We start from the raw sequence: 16,677 nt of genomic DNA on the forward strand, positions 1-16,677 counted from the left end.
AAGGCAGGACTATGCAAAGCAGGAAGCAAAGACTTCTGGGATGAGCAGAAGCACAAGATCTAGTGCAAGAAAGAAGCCCAGCTTTGAAGTGCTGCAGCAGCTGTCTGAAGACCAGGAGAATGTGGATGACAATAAGGAAGAGGTGACAGAAGATATCCCTGACATGACAGTCACATTGCAAGGGGAAGAAGGGGAGTCAGCCAGCCTGTCTAAAACCCCCAAGATGGAATGGAGTGAAGACTCCTTGGAGTCTGAAGATGAAGGTGGTCAGGGTGACTTTGACCAGAGTGAGGAAGAATCTGCAGATGACACAATTGTCCAACTGGTGAAACTGAGCCCCTCATCATCCTGTACCAGCGCTGGCAGCCGCAGCTCTACAAGAAGCTACCCAACAGTGTCAGAACCCCAATATGTCCGTTTTTTAGGGGAAGACTTGGGGTACACCGTCTGCACATCCGGTGTTACCCCTCTAGACGGGAAAGGCTGAAGACCAGATGGGGCTGTGGTCGTGATCTCCCCAAAAACCTGGAGCGATGGGTTCCCAAACTGCTCAGCTGGCAATCTCGTCACTAAACGTGCGACAAATAAAGTCGGCACAGAGAAGGGCCTTTATTTTGGATTATTTGCAAAACTTTAAGGACGATGTTTACTGCATTCAGGAATGCGGAATTTCTGACTCCCTGGATGACAGTGTGTGGCCGCATGGCCAATGTATTTGGTCTGGTTCAGTTATAAATAAAAATAGTGGTGTTGGAATTTTAATTGCTAATAAAAATATTAAAATTGAATGTTATACAGTTATAGAGCCAGGAAGGTGTGTTATGTGTGAAATAACTTGTAGAGGGTGGAGGGTTAAGATTGTGAACGTGTATGCTTCGGTTGATAAAGAAGAGCGATTGGAACTTTTTGAGAAATTGTCTTTTTTTTCTACATGGGAGAATACCTGTTGTCTTTGTTGGGGATTTTAATTGTGTCACTGAAGGTGTGCATGTGGATGTCGCTGGGAAAAAGTTGAGGGGTCTGATTGAGGATTTTTCGTTTGTTGATACTGCAGAGTTTTTCTTGGGAAAACCTCCTCTCGTCACTTATAAAGCAGATAGAGGGGGTATTGAATCGAGAATTGACCTTGTCTTGTTCTCAACTAACATTGTAAGAATTTTCAAAAGGAAGATGTTCCTTTTTCTGACCATGTTATTTTGCGTGCGCGTTTGGAAGGTAAGGTGTCTTTTGCGCATGGTCGTGGTGTATGGAAGCTAAATGTACATCTGTTAGATGATGAACGGATCAGGATAGCCTTTAGACGGATATATGTGAAGTGGAAAACTAGGAAAAGAGATTTTGTGAATGTGTTGGAATGGTGGGACTGGATGAAGAAGGAAATAGGTTTTTTCTTTAAGAAGTGGGGAAGAAAGAAAGGTGCGTATAACAGAGAAAAATTTATTGAATTGGGTATGAGATTAGAGTGGCTGAGAAAACTGAGTATGATTGGAGTTGAGGTGGATGATTTGATGTGTCAGGTGAAGAATGAGATTAAGAAGTTTATGAATGAGAAAGGTAAGGAGATGATATATAGGTCTAAGATTGAGCATTTGGAAAAGAATGAGAAGTGTACTAGGTTTTTCTTCAAAAAAACTTTTGGTAAGAAAGTTGATATGGATGAGGTGATGAATGGGAATGGTGTGTGTGTGTGTGTATGGTGAGGATGTGATGAATGAGGTTGAATTGTTTTAAATGGAGTTGTATGGAGCCAAATGGATGGATGAGGGTTTGATGACTGAAATGTTAGGTAAATTGGAAGGACGGCTAACTGAGGATGAGAGAGAGTTGATGGATGATGAAATTGTGTTGGATGAAGTGAAGAAAGTTGTTATGTCTTCATGTAAGAATAAAACGCCTGGAAAAGATAGGTTGCCTGTAGAGCTGTATGTGAAAGAATGGGATACTATGGGAAATGATTTGTTGGAAGTATGTAAGCATATGTTTGAGAACAATGTAGTGAGTGAATCAATGAGAGAAGGAGTGGTTGTATTGATTCACAAGAAGGGAGACCGGAAGGACTTGGGAAATTGGAGGCCGATCACCCTTCAGAATGCTGATTATAAGGTTTTCAGTAAATTGTTAGCAAACAGGGTGAGAGATATGATTGGTAAAGTGATTGGTGAGGGTAAGGTGTGTGCAATACCTGGAAAAACAATGAATGAAAATTTGGTGGTGTTAAGATATGTGATTGGCGATTGTTTGGACCGCAAGCTGAAATGTATGGTATTTTCTGTGGACTTTGAAAAAGCCTTTGATAGGGTGTCACATGTTTTTATGTTTAATGTCTTGGGGAAAATGGGTTTTTCAAGGAATTTTGTGAGTTGTGTGAGAAGCCTGTATTGGAATGTGTCAAGTGAAATTCTGGTGAATGGATTTTTTAGTAATAAGGTTAGGGTAATGTCTGGTGTGAGACAAAGGTGTGCTATGTCACCCATTTTATTTATAAGTGTGATTGAGGTACTTTTGTGTATGGTAAGAAGTGACAAGTTTATGAAAGGGGTTTTGATTCCTGGAAGTGGTAGGAAAGATCTGAGGATATTGGGATATATGGATGATGTGGTCATTGTGAGTGAAAATATGGCTGCAATGAATAGGGCAAAGTTCTTATTTAATATGTTTTCCAGGGCCTCAGCCTTTAAAATAAATTGGGCTAAATGCTCCTTTAAATGCTTTGGTGATAACAGCATTAAATTGGATGAGGTAAAATGTGAAGATGGAGCAATCAAGGTACTGGGAATTAAATTCAATGACAACTTAAAGGGGAATGAAAGTTGGGATGACTGCGGAAAGAGAATAGCACAAAAATTAAATTTCTGGAAATTGAGAGAGCTGACATTGACAGGGAAAATTTTGGTTATCAAAGCGGTGGTGCTTCCAATTTTGCTTTTTGTTGCAAATGTATACCTTTCAGCATCTAGAAAAACCGAAGATATTATTTTTACTTTCCTCTGGGGGAGTCGAATGGAGAAGTTAAAAAGAGAGCATGTGTATAAGATGTGTGTGAATGGTGGTTTAGATTTTCCAAACATTGATTTTTGTCTAGGTGTAAGTTATATAAAAATGTTGGTGGTTTGTATGGGTAAGAGTAATGAATGTGCTTGTATTGTAAGATATTCCGCTGGTTGGATGTTTTACAAGTTGAATTGGATTAAAAGAGATGCTACAGTGCCTGTTTCTTTCAGATTTCCGGTGTGGTATGAACGAGTTGAGAAAGTCATTAGGAAGCATGATCTGATGGATTTGAGTATGATTGACTTTTTAAATAAGAAAAAGATAATTAAAATGGTGAGGGATAGAGAGATTGTGTGCAATATTGATGGTTTGAGAGGGGAGGATGTGCCGAATATGTGGAAAAAGTTGGGAACGCAAGGTTTGTCTAATAGACAGAAAGATATTGCATGGATGGTTCTGCATGACATTTTGCCTGTAAGGGACGTGCAGAAGAGGAGAGATCTGATTAAGACTGATGTGTATTCAAGAGATGGATGTGGTTCAAGAGAGATTGTCAGACTTATGCTATGGGATGGTGAATTTGCTTATGATGTGTGGAGAGGAATGGGATCGTTGTGTAATGGATTAGCAGGTGTGACTTTTGTCAATTGGAAGGTTGCAATGTTTGGAATGGGAGCATGTAATAGCTTGAAGGATAGAGTGTTATGGTTATTGACTGTATGTGTAAAGGAAAGTTTATGGTACGCAAGAAATTTGTTAGTTTTTAAAAGGAAAAAGATGACAGTTAATGAAGTTTTAAAATTGATTTTGTCTCGTATGTATGTCATCTACCTATGGGACAAGAAATGTGGTGCCATCGATGCGGAAGGGGTATGGAAGTTTAAGAAATGGAGATTCCTGGTAAAATATAGATAAATAGAGTTTCCTGTTAAGGTATAGATAAATAGATAGTCTAATATGTTTTTTCTGCAAGCTTAAATTGTTAAATATTTTGTAACTTGTTTGGTTTCACTTCAATTTTTTAACCTGAAGTTAAAATTAAAAAAACTTTTTATATAAAAACGCCATGAAATGATGAGAGGTTATATACCAGAAAGAGCTTTCAGTAGCTAACTTGATGGTGGAAATTACAACCGATCTGACATGGTAAAAAAAAAAAAAAAGCTATTCTTATCAGTTTAATATCTTATACGTCCCCTATCTGGGGACCTTATATTAAATGGATTTTTAGAACAGGCAGATGGAGAAAGAGCTTGCTCTGTCCACTGTATGTATCAGCCTGTCATTGCAGTATCTTCAGGCATGGTGCACTCACTCTCTCAAGCGGTTTCCAAAAACAGATTGAAGTCCAGTCCAGCAGTGTTTTCAAAGCATTATTTGAATGGTTTTTTCAACTCTTGTTGCTCTGCATCAGCTTTTCTTAGTCCAAGTTGCACATTTCCAATTCCTTAGCATTGATTTAACTTGACCAACTCTTCTACTACAGCAAGTGCTATTCACCTCTATATGGAAGGCATTGCACTGTATTCAATCTGTCATTTAAATAGCAATCTATCTTGGCCTTTGCTGCTTGGTAGGTGCAGGTGTCATAAGCTGCAGTTATGTGTTTGGCTTTGGATAGCTACATTTCTGCACACCCACCTGCTACAAGGCCTGCAGCCTCTTCCCCTCAGTACTTCCCCAGCCTTAATTCAAGTATTCAATTCCTACCACATCCCTCATGCAATGATATGTCATTTCATTTTTTAAACATTGTCCCCTCTTGTGGCCTTTCAACTTTGAAATTTACTGTTCAATTTTGAATTAATTCATATATGAATTAAATGGAAAAGCAACAATTTATCTGGCGAGTTATTTCAATGTTCGGCCTACGTCCACCTGTCTGACAGACGGTATTCTAGTGGCTTGTAGCAGCAGCAGCTAGGTGCGCTGCTTGCCTGCAGTAAATAGGATGTGTTCCATCCATAGAACACAATCAATGCTTGGATGTGTTCTATTCCTGGAACACTTTGGATCACTGGAAGAATGGGACCACGTGTCACAATGGGCAGCCTAGAGTCTAGCAGCTGCGCAGTAGTAGTCAGCTTCAGTCTGCTGAGGGAGCCTCAGCAGACAGGTGGGCGATGCTCGCCTCCTGGTTACAAAATCCAGCACCAGGAGAGTTAAAGTAAGACATTTATTTTAGGGAGGGTAGAGGAGCGGTGTAGGAGCAGCACTCCTCTGGCCTCTTTCCTAGCACTGAAGCACGTTGGACCGTGAGGGGAGGGTGGCCTGAAAAAAGGGGTTGGGCTATGCAAATTAAAAGTGCGTGGCGCTGAAACCTGGGAAAACCAAAAAATTAGCCGCCTGCGCTTTTGTTATGCGCACAGAGTTGGTTTGAATGTCTTCCTCAGGGTAGTGTCTGTGTCATTCTCCACAATGGGTGCCTGTCTTAAGCCCTGTGGCCTTGCAAGCAGCAAACCATTTCTGGTTATTGCTTCTCGGCCTTTTGGCTAAGATCTTGTGTCGCGGTCTGAGTGTGCGAGTTTTCCTGGAGTGATCCAGGGGTTTTCTGGCAGCGCGCTGCTGAATTTCTACTGCGGTAACTGTATTGGCAGTCTGGACTGAGGATGTTCATCAAGAATACGATCTGTGTGGTGGTGGAAGGCGATGAGAAGAACAATGTTGTGTATGTCGTTCGTGACCTGCTGGAGGGAAAGGCTGGAGCCCACAGGGAGGATATCTACAGTGTCAGTGAATTCCGGAATCAAGGTAAATATGATGTCACCTTTGTGAATGAGGGATGCTGCTTGACCATCTTTGAATGGCTCAGGAGTCATGATGGTGATCCATGCCTGGAGGGAGTGAAGGTGGAGCCCCTGTTTGGGCTCATGGAAAAAGTGGTGACTGTGACGGTATATAACCCCTACACAGAAGTAGGACTACTGGAGCAGTTCCTGGCTCGGTATTGTGAGCAGGTGAAGGGAGGGGAGAAGCAGAGAAATGTCTTTGGCATTTTCAACTGCAAGTATGTGTTTCGGGTGAAATTAAAGAAAGACCCAAGTTGTTTGGGAGGTTTCACCCACCCCCCAGCGAACTTTTCAGTGGCGGGTCATAGGGGCTTCCTGTCATACCAAGGGCAACCCCTATACTGCAGGAAGTGCTTTCAGTTTGGGCACCTGCAGAATATGTGCTCTAAAGACCTGGTTTGCCGCAATTGTAAGCAGGAGGGTCATGTGGCGCTAGGTGCTCAATGCCGCGTGAGTGTGACGGATGTGGCAGTGCAGAGCACCTGTACAAGGACTGTCCATACGGTGGGCCAAGGAGGCCAACTAGGGAGGGGGAGGAAAGGAAAAAGCGTGAGGAGGAGAGGAGGCGGGAGGAGGAAAAGAAGAGAGGAGGAGGTTAAGCGGGAGGAGAGGAAGGAAAGCGAAACTGCTGCGCCTCAAAGCGCTGTGAGGACTCCACCCTCTGCTACTGAGAGATGGAGGGAGAGGCGGCAGGAGGATAAGGATCCTGAGAGAAGGAGGGAGAAGCGTCAGGAGGAAAAGGAGGACAACGAATTTTGGAAGGCCGCAATGCGAGAGGAGCGCTTAATGCAAAAAAATGGAAGGGAAGAAAAGTCGCCAAACCATCGTCAGAGTATCTGATGGATTTTGACATCTCTGTGGCAGAGGAGGAGGCTGAGGTTTTGATTCCTGATTCTGATCCGAGGAAGATTGGTGCCTTCGCCTCGGAAGAGGACTCAGGAGGAGGGTTAAAGTGTCACAGGGAGGGAGGTGGGGAAATCAGTGACATTGAGGCTATGGAAGAAAGAGTGCCCCAGAGGAAGGCTGGGCAGAAGAAGGCGCGTTTGGAGGAGTATATGGAGGCCAGCGGCTCTGAGAGCTGCTTGGCGCAGATGGTGGAAGAAGACACTGGCGGTACTGGTTAAGCAAGTTTTACTTTTCCAGTGACCACGTGGTTTTTTCTTTTTCTGTATATATGTAGTATTGCTTTAAGCAATGGCTATCTTTTTTTTGTGTGTTTTATGTAATGTGTGTAAAGTTATATCTGTATTTTGTTTTTTGTATAAGGTTTTTTCCTGTTTATTTGTACTTTTTGAATAAGTGACTTTTTTGATGCTTCTTGGTTTACGTTTATTATGAGTTTTGTAATCCTGTCACAAAATGTGAGGGTTTTCAAAATTAAGTTGCGGCGTGCGGCCATCTTTGTCTGCATTTTGTGTTGCTAAAAAATCATTTATTGTTTGCAGGAGTGTGGGATTGTGGATGGTGTGAATGGGAGTGAATGGCCTCATGGTGCATCTGTGTGGTCAGGGAGTGCATGTAATAAAAATGACGGTGTTGGTTTTTTGGTGAAGGGGCGTAATATGACTTTGTGTGATTATTTGTTTTTGTGTTATTAATGTGTATGCTCCTGTGGAAAAACAGGAACGCAAAGCTTTATTTGAAAAAATTAAGTTTTTTATTCCAGGAAGAGTGCCTGTTGTGATTGTGGGTGATATGAATTTTGATGTGGGAAGTGTGAATGTGGATGTGTCAGGGAAAGTGTTAATGGATATGGTGAGTGATTTTGGTTTGAAGGATATGCAACATGAGTGTAAAATATCCCCATTGTTAAATACGTTTTTTTCTGAGAGTGGGAGGGTAGCGTCCAGACTGGATTATTGTTTTGTTTCAAAAAACCTGATTCCAGGTAGTTACACACAGGAGAGGGTGCTTTTCTCCGATCATGTGTGTATGAAGTGTGGAGTGGATTTGCATACTAATGAGGTAGCTGGGAAAGGTGTGTGGAAGCTGAATGTGAGTTTGCTGGAGGGGTGGAAGTGAGAGAGGAGTATGAGAGGCATTATAAGCAGTTGTGTGAGTGCAGGGGTGAATTCAGTACTGTGTGTGAATGGTGGGATTGGGTTAAATGGAAAACCAAGGCGCTTTTTAAAAAACTTGGTTACAAGTGTGCAGCTGCTAAGAGGAAAAGATTTGCTGGTTTGAATGCAAGATTGGGTGTGTTATATAAGTTAAGAGAGGCAGGGATGGATGTGAGTGAAGATTTGTTGAGAGTGAGAAAAGAAGTGAATGAGTTTTTGTTAGCGAGAGGGAGGAGTATTGTGTATAGGGCCAAAATAGAGAACTTGGAGAAGGATGAGAAGTGTTCTCGGTTTTTTTTCAAGAAAGTTTTTGGAAAAAGACAGAGCATGAGTGTTTTGAATGGAGTGGATGGAAATGAAGTGAGTGGGGCAGACTTGTGTGAGGAAGTGGCAAAGTTTTATGATGACTTGTATTCAGTGAAATGGAGGGATGAAGGTTTGGAGAGTGATGTGCTGAGTCTTTTGGAAAATAGGTTGAATGAGACAGAAAGGGAGAGTTTGATGGGTGATGTGACGTGTGAAGAAATATGGAAGGTGGTGTGTAGTATGGCACTGAATAAAACGCCGGGGGAGGATGGGCTCCCAGTGGAATTTTATCGTGTGATGTGTTTGGGAAGGATTTTGTGGATGTATGTAAGTATATGTAGGCAAATGCAGAGGTGGTGAATGGCATGCGTGCAGGAGTGGTTGTGTTGCTACCAAAAAAAGGTGATCTGAAAAATCTAAAAAATTGGAGGCCGATCTCTTGCTTAATTGTGATTATAAGATCTATGCGAAGCTTTTGGCCAGCAGGATGCGTGATGTGGTAGGGAGTGTGGTGGGTGAGGAGCAGTGTTGTGCGGTGCCTGGAAGACGGATACATGAGGGTGTGTGTATGCTGAGAGATTGTTTGTGGGACTGCATGAGCCGTAAGAAGGGGGTGTATGTGTTGAGTTTGGATTTTGAAAAGGCGTATGATAGGTTAGCGCAAGGATTTTTTTTTACAGTGTTAGTGAAGATGGGTTTTCTGGCTGAGTTTGTTGAGAGAGTGATAAGTTTGTATAAAAATATTTATAGTTGTGTTTTGCTGAATGGGAATGTGGGGAGGAGAGTGAATGTGTTTTCTGGTGTACGGCAGGGGTGTCCATTGTCCCCTGTCGTGTTCATTTGCGCGATTGAGCCGCTGTTGTGCATGTTGAGGAAAGATAAGGTGATTAGGGGGTGCAAGTGCCGAGGGGTGGGGGGAGGGAATGGAAGGCGAGTGGCTACATGGACGATGTGTGTGTATTGTGTGATTCAGAGTGTTCCGTGCGGCGTGTGAAGTTGTTGGTATCCTTTTTTTGTGGAGCATCTGCATTTAAAGTGAATTGGGAGAAGAGTGAGCGTAAGAATTTTGGGGGGAGGATTTTGAGCAATGATGTTGGGGTGAATGTGGTGAGTGGACCAATAAAAGTGCTTGGTGTGAAATTCTCTGAGAAGTTGGATGGAGAGGAAAGCTGGGTGGATGTGAGAGAAAGAGTGGAGCGCAAGTTAAATTTTTGGAGAAAGAGATCTTACGTTTTTTGGTAAAATTTTAGTTAAGAGTGTTGTGTTTACCAATATTTTTGTATGTTGCGGTGGTTTTTCCACCAGGGTACATGTGTGTTAGAAAATTAAATAGGGTTTTGTTTGTGTTTTTTTGGGGGTCAAGTATGGAGCGTGCAAGGAGAGAGGTTGTGATAAAGAGAATGGATAAGGGGGGGGCTGGGTTTCCCCAATTTGAATGTATTTTTTGGTGGCAATATTATGGTGTTTGTATTGGGTGCGATTAGGATGGATGGGAAGGATGCATGTATGTGCAGGTATTTGTTTGGAAGTTTTTTGTTCCGTTTGAAGTGGCGGGAAAGGGATTTAAGGTGCCCAGTGGCTTTTGAGGTGCCTGTGTGGTATGTGTGGGTTTACAAATTTTTGGTGACGTATGAGCTGTGTGATGTGGATGTGAGGTTGCTAGAGAAAAAGAAAGCTGTATATAGGATGATTGAGTGTAGAGAGGTGGAATGTGGTATCAATATGGTGAGAGGACGTGATGTGCAGAAAGTATGGAAGAAGGTAGGTACAAATGGAATGACAAATAGACAGAGTGAGATTGTGTGGCAGTCATTGCATGGGGTGTTACCGGTGAGAGAGTTCCAGAGAAATAGGGGTTTGGTGAGAAGTGAGGTGTGTCCAAGGAGCGGATGTGGTGGGAGAGAGAGTGTGGTGCATTTATTTTGGAATTGTCCGTATGCTAGAAATGTGATTGCAGGTATTGGCCCATTGTGTAAAGAGTTGTGTGATGTGAGTTTTTTTGAGTTTTAAACTATTTATTTTTGGGTTGGGTTTGTGTGGGGAAAAGGAGAGAGTGTTGTGGTTGATGCTTGCATGTATAATAGAGGTGTTGTGGGATGTGCGGAATGTGTATGTGTTTAAGAGGAAGGAGATTGAGGCTAAAAATTGCTTAAAAATTGTTTTGGGAAAACTGTATTTTTGTTTTGTGTGTGATAAGAGGAAGAGGGGGGAGGAGGACGCAGAAGGAATCTGGAAAGTCAAAAAGTGGAAACATCTTGTTAATGTGTCTTGAGTTTTTGTTCTATGGTTGTAAATAAAGTTTGTTTTTCCAATGATGATGGGAACAGCTGCTGCACGAAGTAAGTGGAGAAATGTTGTTGGGGAGCCGAGTTCTTCATAGTTTTGGTTTCCTGACTGTGGAACTCCCCATCTGAGGGGGAAAAAAAAAAATCTGCTCTTATCAGTTTAATATCTGATACGTCCCCTATCTGGGGACCATATATTAAATGGATTTTTATAACAGGGAGATGGAAAAAGAGCTTGCTCAATCCCTTCCTGTATCTTCTCAGTATGGCAGTATCTCTGAGAATGGTGCACTCACTCTCTTAAGCGGTTTCCAAAGACAGATTGAATTGAAATCGGGATACACAAGTAGTGTTTTCAAAGCATGATTTGAATGTTTTTTTCAAATGTAGTTGTTCTGCAATTAGTTTTTCTTGGTCCAAGTTGCACATTTCCAATTCCTTAGCCTTGATTTAACTTGACCAACTCTTCTACTACAGCAAGTGTTATTCACCTCTATATGGAAGGCATTGCACTGTATTCAATCTGTCATTTAAATAATGATCTATCTTGGCCTTTGCTGCTTGGTAGGTACAGGCGTGATAAGCTGCAGTAATGTGCTTGGCTTTCGATAGCTACATTTCTGCACACCCACCTGCTACAAGGCCTGCAGCCTCTTCCCCTTAGTACTTTCCCAGCCTTAATTCAAGCATTCAATTCCTACCACATCCCTCATGCAATGATATGTCGCTTCTAGAGTTGAGCGATACCGTCCGATACTTCAAAGTATCGTATCGGATGGTATCGGCCGATCTTTAAAAAAAGTATCGGTATCGCCGATTCCGATACCGGAAGTCCCATTCAAGTCTATGGGACTTCCGGTATCGGAATAAGAAAAACCCTTTCCTGCCCTTGTACAGCCTCTCTGGGGTCTGTACGGGCCTTTCGAGGGGCTGTGCCGGCCTGCCAGGGGGTCTGTGCAGGCTCCGGTGGTCTGTGCCGGCCTGCCGGTGGTCTGTGCAGGCTCCGGGGGGCTGTGCCGGCCTGCCGGGGGGCTGTGCCGGCCTGCCGGAGGGCTGTGCCGGCCTGCCGGGGGGCTGTGCAGGCCTGCCGGGGGGCTGTGCCGGCCTGCCGGGGGGCTGTGCAGGCTCCGGGGGGCTGTGCCGGCCTGCCGGGGGGCTGTGCCGGCCTGCCGGGGGGCTGTGCCGGCCTGCCGGGGGGCTGTGCAGGCTCCGGGGGTCTGTGCAGGCATCGTCCGATGGGACTACAAGTCCCATCGGGCGATGCCTGCTACCATGACAGTGATTGACACATTAGCCAATGATGGGACAGTAGTAGTCCCATCATCCGGCTAATGTGTTAAATGTAAAAAAAAAAAAAAAAAATTACATGCTACATACATACAACATGCATACTACATACATGCTACATTCATACTACATACTACATACATGCTACATTCATACTACATAAATACTACATGCAACATACATACTACATATATACTACATGCATGCTACATACATACTGCATGCTACATACATACCACATATATACTACATACATACTACATGCATGCTACATGCTACATACATACTACATACATACTACATGCATGCTACATACATACTACATGCTACATACTACATATATACTACATGCATGCTACATACTACATGCTACATACATACTACATATATACTACATGCATGCTACATACATACTGCATGCTACATGCATGCTACATACATACTACATACATGCTACATACATACTACATATATACTACATACATACTACATACATACTACATGCATGCTACATGCATGCTACATACATACTACATATATACTACATGCATGCTACATACATACTACATACATACTGCATGCTACATACATACTACATACATACTGCATGCTACATACATACTACATACATACTGCATGCTACATACATACTACATACATACTGCATGCTACATACATACTACATACATACTACATATATACTACATACATGCTACATACATGCTACATATATACTACATACATGCTACATACATGCTACATATATACTACATGCATGCTACATACATACTACATACATGCTACATACATACTACATATATACTACATACATACTACATACATACTACATGCATGCTACATGCATGCTACATACATACTACATATATACTATATGCATGCTACATACATACTACATGCATGCTACATACATACTACATGCATGCTACATACATACTACATGCTACATACATACTACATGCTACATACATACCACATATATACTACATACATACAATACATTCATACAATACATACATAGACATACAGTACATATAACATAGAGTAACATACTTACCAATACTTGTCACATTGTTCCCCGAAGCCATTGTCTTTTCCGGGATAAATATTAACATAACAAACCACAAAAATACTCACCCACGATCCGAAGCAGTCCACGAGTGTGTCCCACGACGATCTTGGGTAGAGAACTGCAGCATCAGCTGTTGCTGCCGTTCTCTACGGGCTGCAGGAATCCAATGACGGAAGGTAGGTATCCTTCCGCACTGTATTCCTCCGCCACTTAAAAAAAAAAAGTCCCTAGTCTCACTTTATGCCATTGCTGTGTGGGAAATTCCCACACAGCAATGGCATAAAGTGAGACTAGGGACTTTTTTTTTTTAAGTGGCGGAGGAATACAGTGCGGAAGGATACCTACCTTCCGTAATTGGATTCCTGCAGCCCGTAGAGAACGGCAGCATCATCTGATGCTGCAGTTCTCTACCCAAGATCGTCGTGGGACACACTCGTGGACTGCTTCGGATCGTGGGTGAGTATTTTTGTGGTTTGTTATGTTAATATTTATCCCGGAAAAGACAATGGCTTCGGGGAACAATGTGACAAGTATTGGTAAGTATGTTACTCTGTTATATGTACTGTATGTCTATGTATGTATTGTATGAATGTATTGTATGTATGTAGTATATATGTGGTATGTATGTAGCATGTAGTATGTATGTAGCATGCATGTAGCATGCATGTAGTATGTATGTAGCATGCATGTAGTATGTATGTAGCATGCATGTAGTATGTATGTAGCATGCATGTAGTATGTATGTAGTATGTATGTAGTATGTATGTAGCATGCAGTATGTATGTAGCATGTATGTAGTATGTATGTAGTATATATGTAGTATGTATGTAGCATGTAGTATGTATGTAGCATGCATGTAGTATATATGTAGTATGTATGTAGCATGCATGTAGTATGTATGTAGTATGTATGTAGTATGTATGTAGCATGCAGTATGTATGTAGTATGTATGTAGTATGTATGTAGCATGCATGTAGTATGTATGTAGCATGCATGTAGTATGTATGTAGTATGTATGTAGCATGCAGTATGTATGTAGCATGTATGTAGTATGTATGTAGCATGCATGTAGTATGTATGTAGTATGTATGTAGCATGCAGTATGTATGTAGCATGTATGTAGTATGTATGTAGTATATATGTAGTATGTATGTAGCATGCATGTAGCATGTATGTAGCATGCATGTAGTATGTATGTAGTATGTATGTAGTATGTATGTAGCATGCAGTATGTATGTAGTATGTATGTAGCATGCATGTAGTATGTATGTAGCATGCATGTAGTATGTATGTAGTATGTATGTAGCATGCAGTATGTATGTAGCATGTATGTAGTATGTATGTAGCATGCATGTAGTATGTATGTAGTATGTATGTAGCATGCAGTATGTATGTAGCATGTATGTAGTATGTATGTAGTATATATGTAGTATGTATGTAGCATGCATGTAGCATGTATGTAGCATGCATGTAGTATGTATGTAGTATTTTTTTTTTTTTTTTTTTTTTTTTTTAACATTTAACACATTAGCCGGATGATGGGACTACTACTGTCCCATCATTGGCTAATGTGTCAATCACTGTCATGGTAGCAGGCATCGCCCGATGGGACTTGTAGTCCCATCGGACGATGCTTGCACAGACCCCCGGACATCAGCACAGCCCCCCGGCAGGCCGGCACAGCCCCCCGGCAGGCCGGCACAGCCCCCCGGCAGGCCGGTACAGACCCCCACAGGGTGCACAGACCACCGGCAGGCCGGCACAGCCCCCCGGCAGGCCGGTACAGACCCCGGGCAGTCCACACAGCCCCCCGGCAGGCCGGCACAGCCCCCCGGCAGGCCGGCAGAGACCCCCGGAAGGCCCGAAATGACGGCGCATCATGATGCGCACACACCGCGCATCATGATGACGTCAGGCCGTCAATCAACTGAACTTCCGATTCCGATGCCGAATTCCGATATTGAAAAAATATCGGAAGTCGGTATCGGAATTCCGATACAGCAAGTATCGGCCGATACCCGATACTTGCGGTATCGGAATGCTCAACACTAGTCGCTTCATTTTTGAAACATTGTCCCCCTCTTGTGGCCTTCCAACTTTGAAATTTACTGCTCAATTTTGAATTAATTCATATATGAATTAAATGGAAAAGCAACAATTTGAATGTTCGGCCTACGTCCACCTGTCTGACAGACAGACGGTATTCTAGTGGCTTGTAGCAGCAGCCAGGTGCGCTGCTTGCCTGCAGTAAATAGGATGTGTTCCATCCATGGAACACTATGAGAGGATGCATTCCATTCATAGAACACAATGCTTGGATGTGTTCTATTCCTGGAACACTTTGGATCACTGGAACAATGGGACCACGTGTCACAATGGGCAGGCCAGAGTCTGTAGCAGCTGCGCAGTAGTAGTCAGCTTCAGTCTGCTGAGGGAGCCTCAGCAGACAGGTGGGGGGATGCTTGCTCGCTCACTGGTTACAATATCTGGCACCAGGAGAATTAAAGCAAGACCTTTCTTTTAGGGAGGGTAGAGGGGCGGTGTGGGAGCAGTGCTCCTCTGGCCTCTTTTCTAGTACTGAAGCGCGTTTCACCGAGAGGGGAGGGTGGCCTAAAAAAAAAAAAAAGTTGGCCTATGCAAATTAAAAGCGCGTGGAGTGGAATCCTGGGAAAACAAAAAAAATCAGCCGCCTGCGCTTTTGTTATGCGCCCAGACTTGGTTTGAATGTCTTCCTCAGGGTAGTGTCTGTATCATTCTCCACAATGGGTGCCTGTCTTAAGCCCTGTGGCCTTGCAAGCGGCAAACCATTTCTGGTTATCGCTTCTCAGCCTTTTGGCTAAGATGAAGTGTAGATCTTGGCTGGGAGAGTCTGTGCGTTTTGTCCTCAGCACTGCAGCTTTTGCTGCTTTTGTGAGGGGACTTACAGACACGAGCAGCGATGGTAAAAATTCGCTTTGCTGAGCCTGGGGAAACCTGGGTGAAGCATGGTATCCGGATCGATATTGATGCCGGAAGTGAAGATGATTTTCCTCTTGGATTTTTTGTCAACAATGTGCTTTTTGGAGTTTTAAAGTTGAGAAGAGAGGAGATTTTGTGTCTGCAGCAGTTCAGATCTAATTTTACTCTTGTTCTCTCTTCCACTGCAGCTTGCAACAACTTCTATGGGACTCTGAAGCAGAACATGGAGAACACTGTGCTGAATGGGCTGACCTTCACCATTCTGTACTCAGATGAGGAGCTGCCTCTCACCCTGATGATGTACAACCCCCATGTGCCTTTGGAGCCGATTTGCATATTTCTGAATAAGCATTGCAAGGTATGTAGATCTCCTACCAAGGTGATGAATGAGGTTGGCCTGTGGACAGGAAAGTACAGATTCATGGTGAAGTTTTCTGAAAGCATGGATGAGACAGGAGGAAATCATTATCCCCCCTGCAACTTTTCCATAGGGAAGGAGAGAGGCTTTCTGTTCTTCCCTAATGCTCCCAGGTTCTACAGGCACTGCTGGGTGTATGGCCATACACAGGCAGACTGCCCTGCTAGCAGCCAAGTGGTGTGCAGAAAGTGTGGTGAGGTCGGTCATCCTAGCAGCCAGTGCACAAATGAGATTGTGTGTAATCTGTGTGGGGTAGGGGGTCATGCCTTTAAGGAGTGTAACCTTAGACCCAGCACATATGCAGGAGCTGCCAGGAGGAATTTTGTGATGCCTGACCCAGATCATCTTGTGCATTTTGTGGAAGAAATGACTGAAGAGGAGAAGGCTGAGAGAAAGCAGCTAGAAGCTGAATATAAAGAGCAGAGAGAGAAGTTTCAGAAAGAGCACAAGGAGAGATTAGAGCAATGTGTCAGACAGAGGATAGTGAGAAGAT

At 43.0% G+C, this 16,677-nt stretch overlaps 1 non-coding gene and 1 pseudogene across 1 annotated transcript; both read left to right on the forward strand.

The window, feature by feature from the left end:
• Nucleotides 1-4,100: 4,100 nt before the first annotated feature.
• On the forward strand, nucleotides 4,101-4,307 carry LOC141095017 (U2 spliceosomal RNA; annotated as a pseudogene).
• Nucleotides 4,308-10,546: 6,239 nt separating this feature from the next.
• LOC141095005 (U2 spliceosomal RNA) lies at nucleotides 10,547-10,728 on the forward strand. Its single transcript, XR_012233250.1, has one exon. It is a non-coding gene; the product is annotated as a U2 spliceosomal RNA (small nuclear RNA).
• The last annotated feature ends 5,949 nt before the right edge of the window (nucleotides 10,729-16,677 follow it).

The sequence above is a fragment of the Dendrobates tinctorius genome, unplaced genomic scaffold, assembly GCF_039654945.1.
Source record: "Dendrobates tinctorius isolate UK_male_01 unplaced genomic scaffold, ASM3965494v1 ptg000065l, whole genome shotgun sequence".
Classification (NCBI taxonomy): domain Eukaryota; kingdom Metazoa; phylum Chordata; class Amphibia; order Anura; family Dendrobatidae; genus Dendrobates; species Dendrobates tinctorius.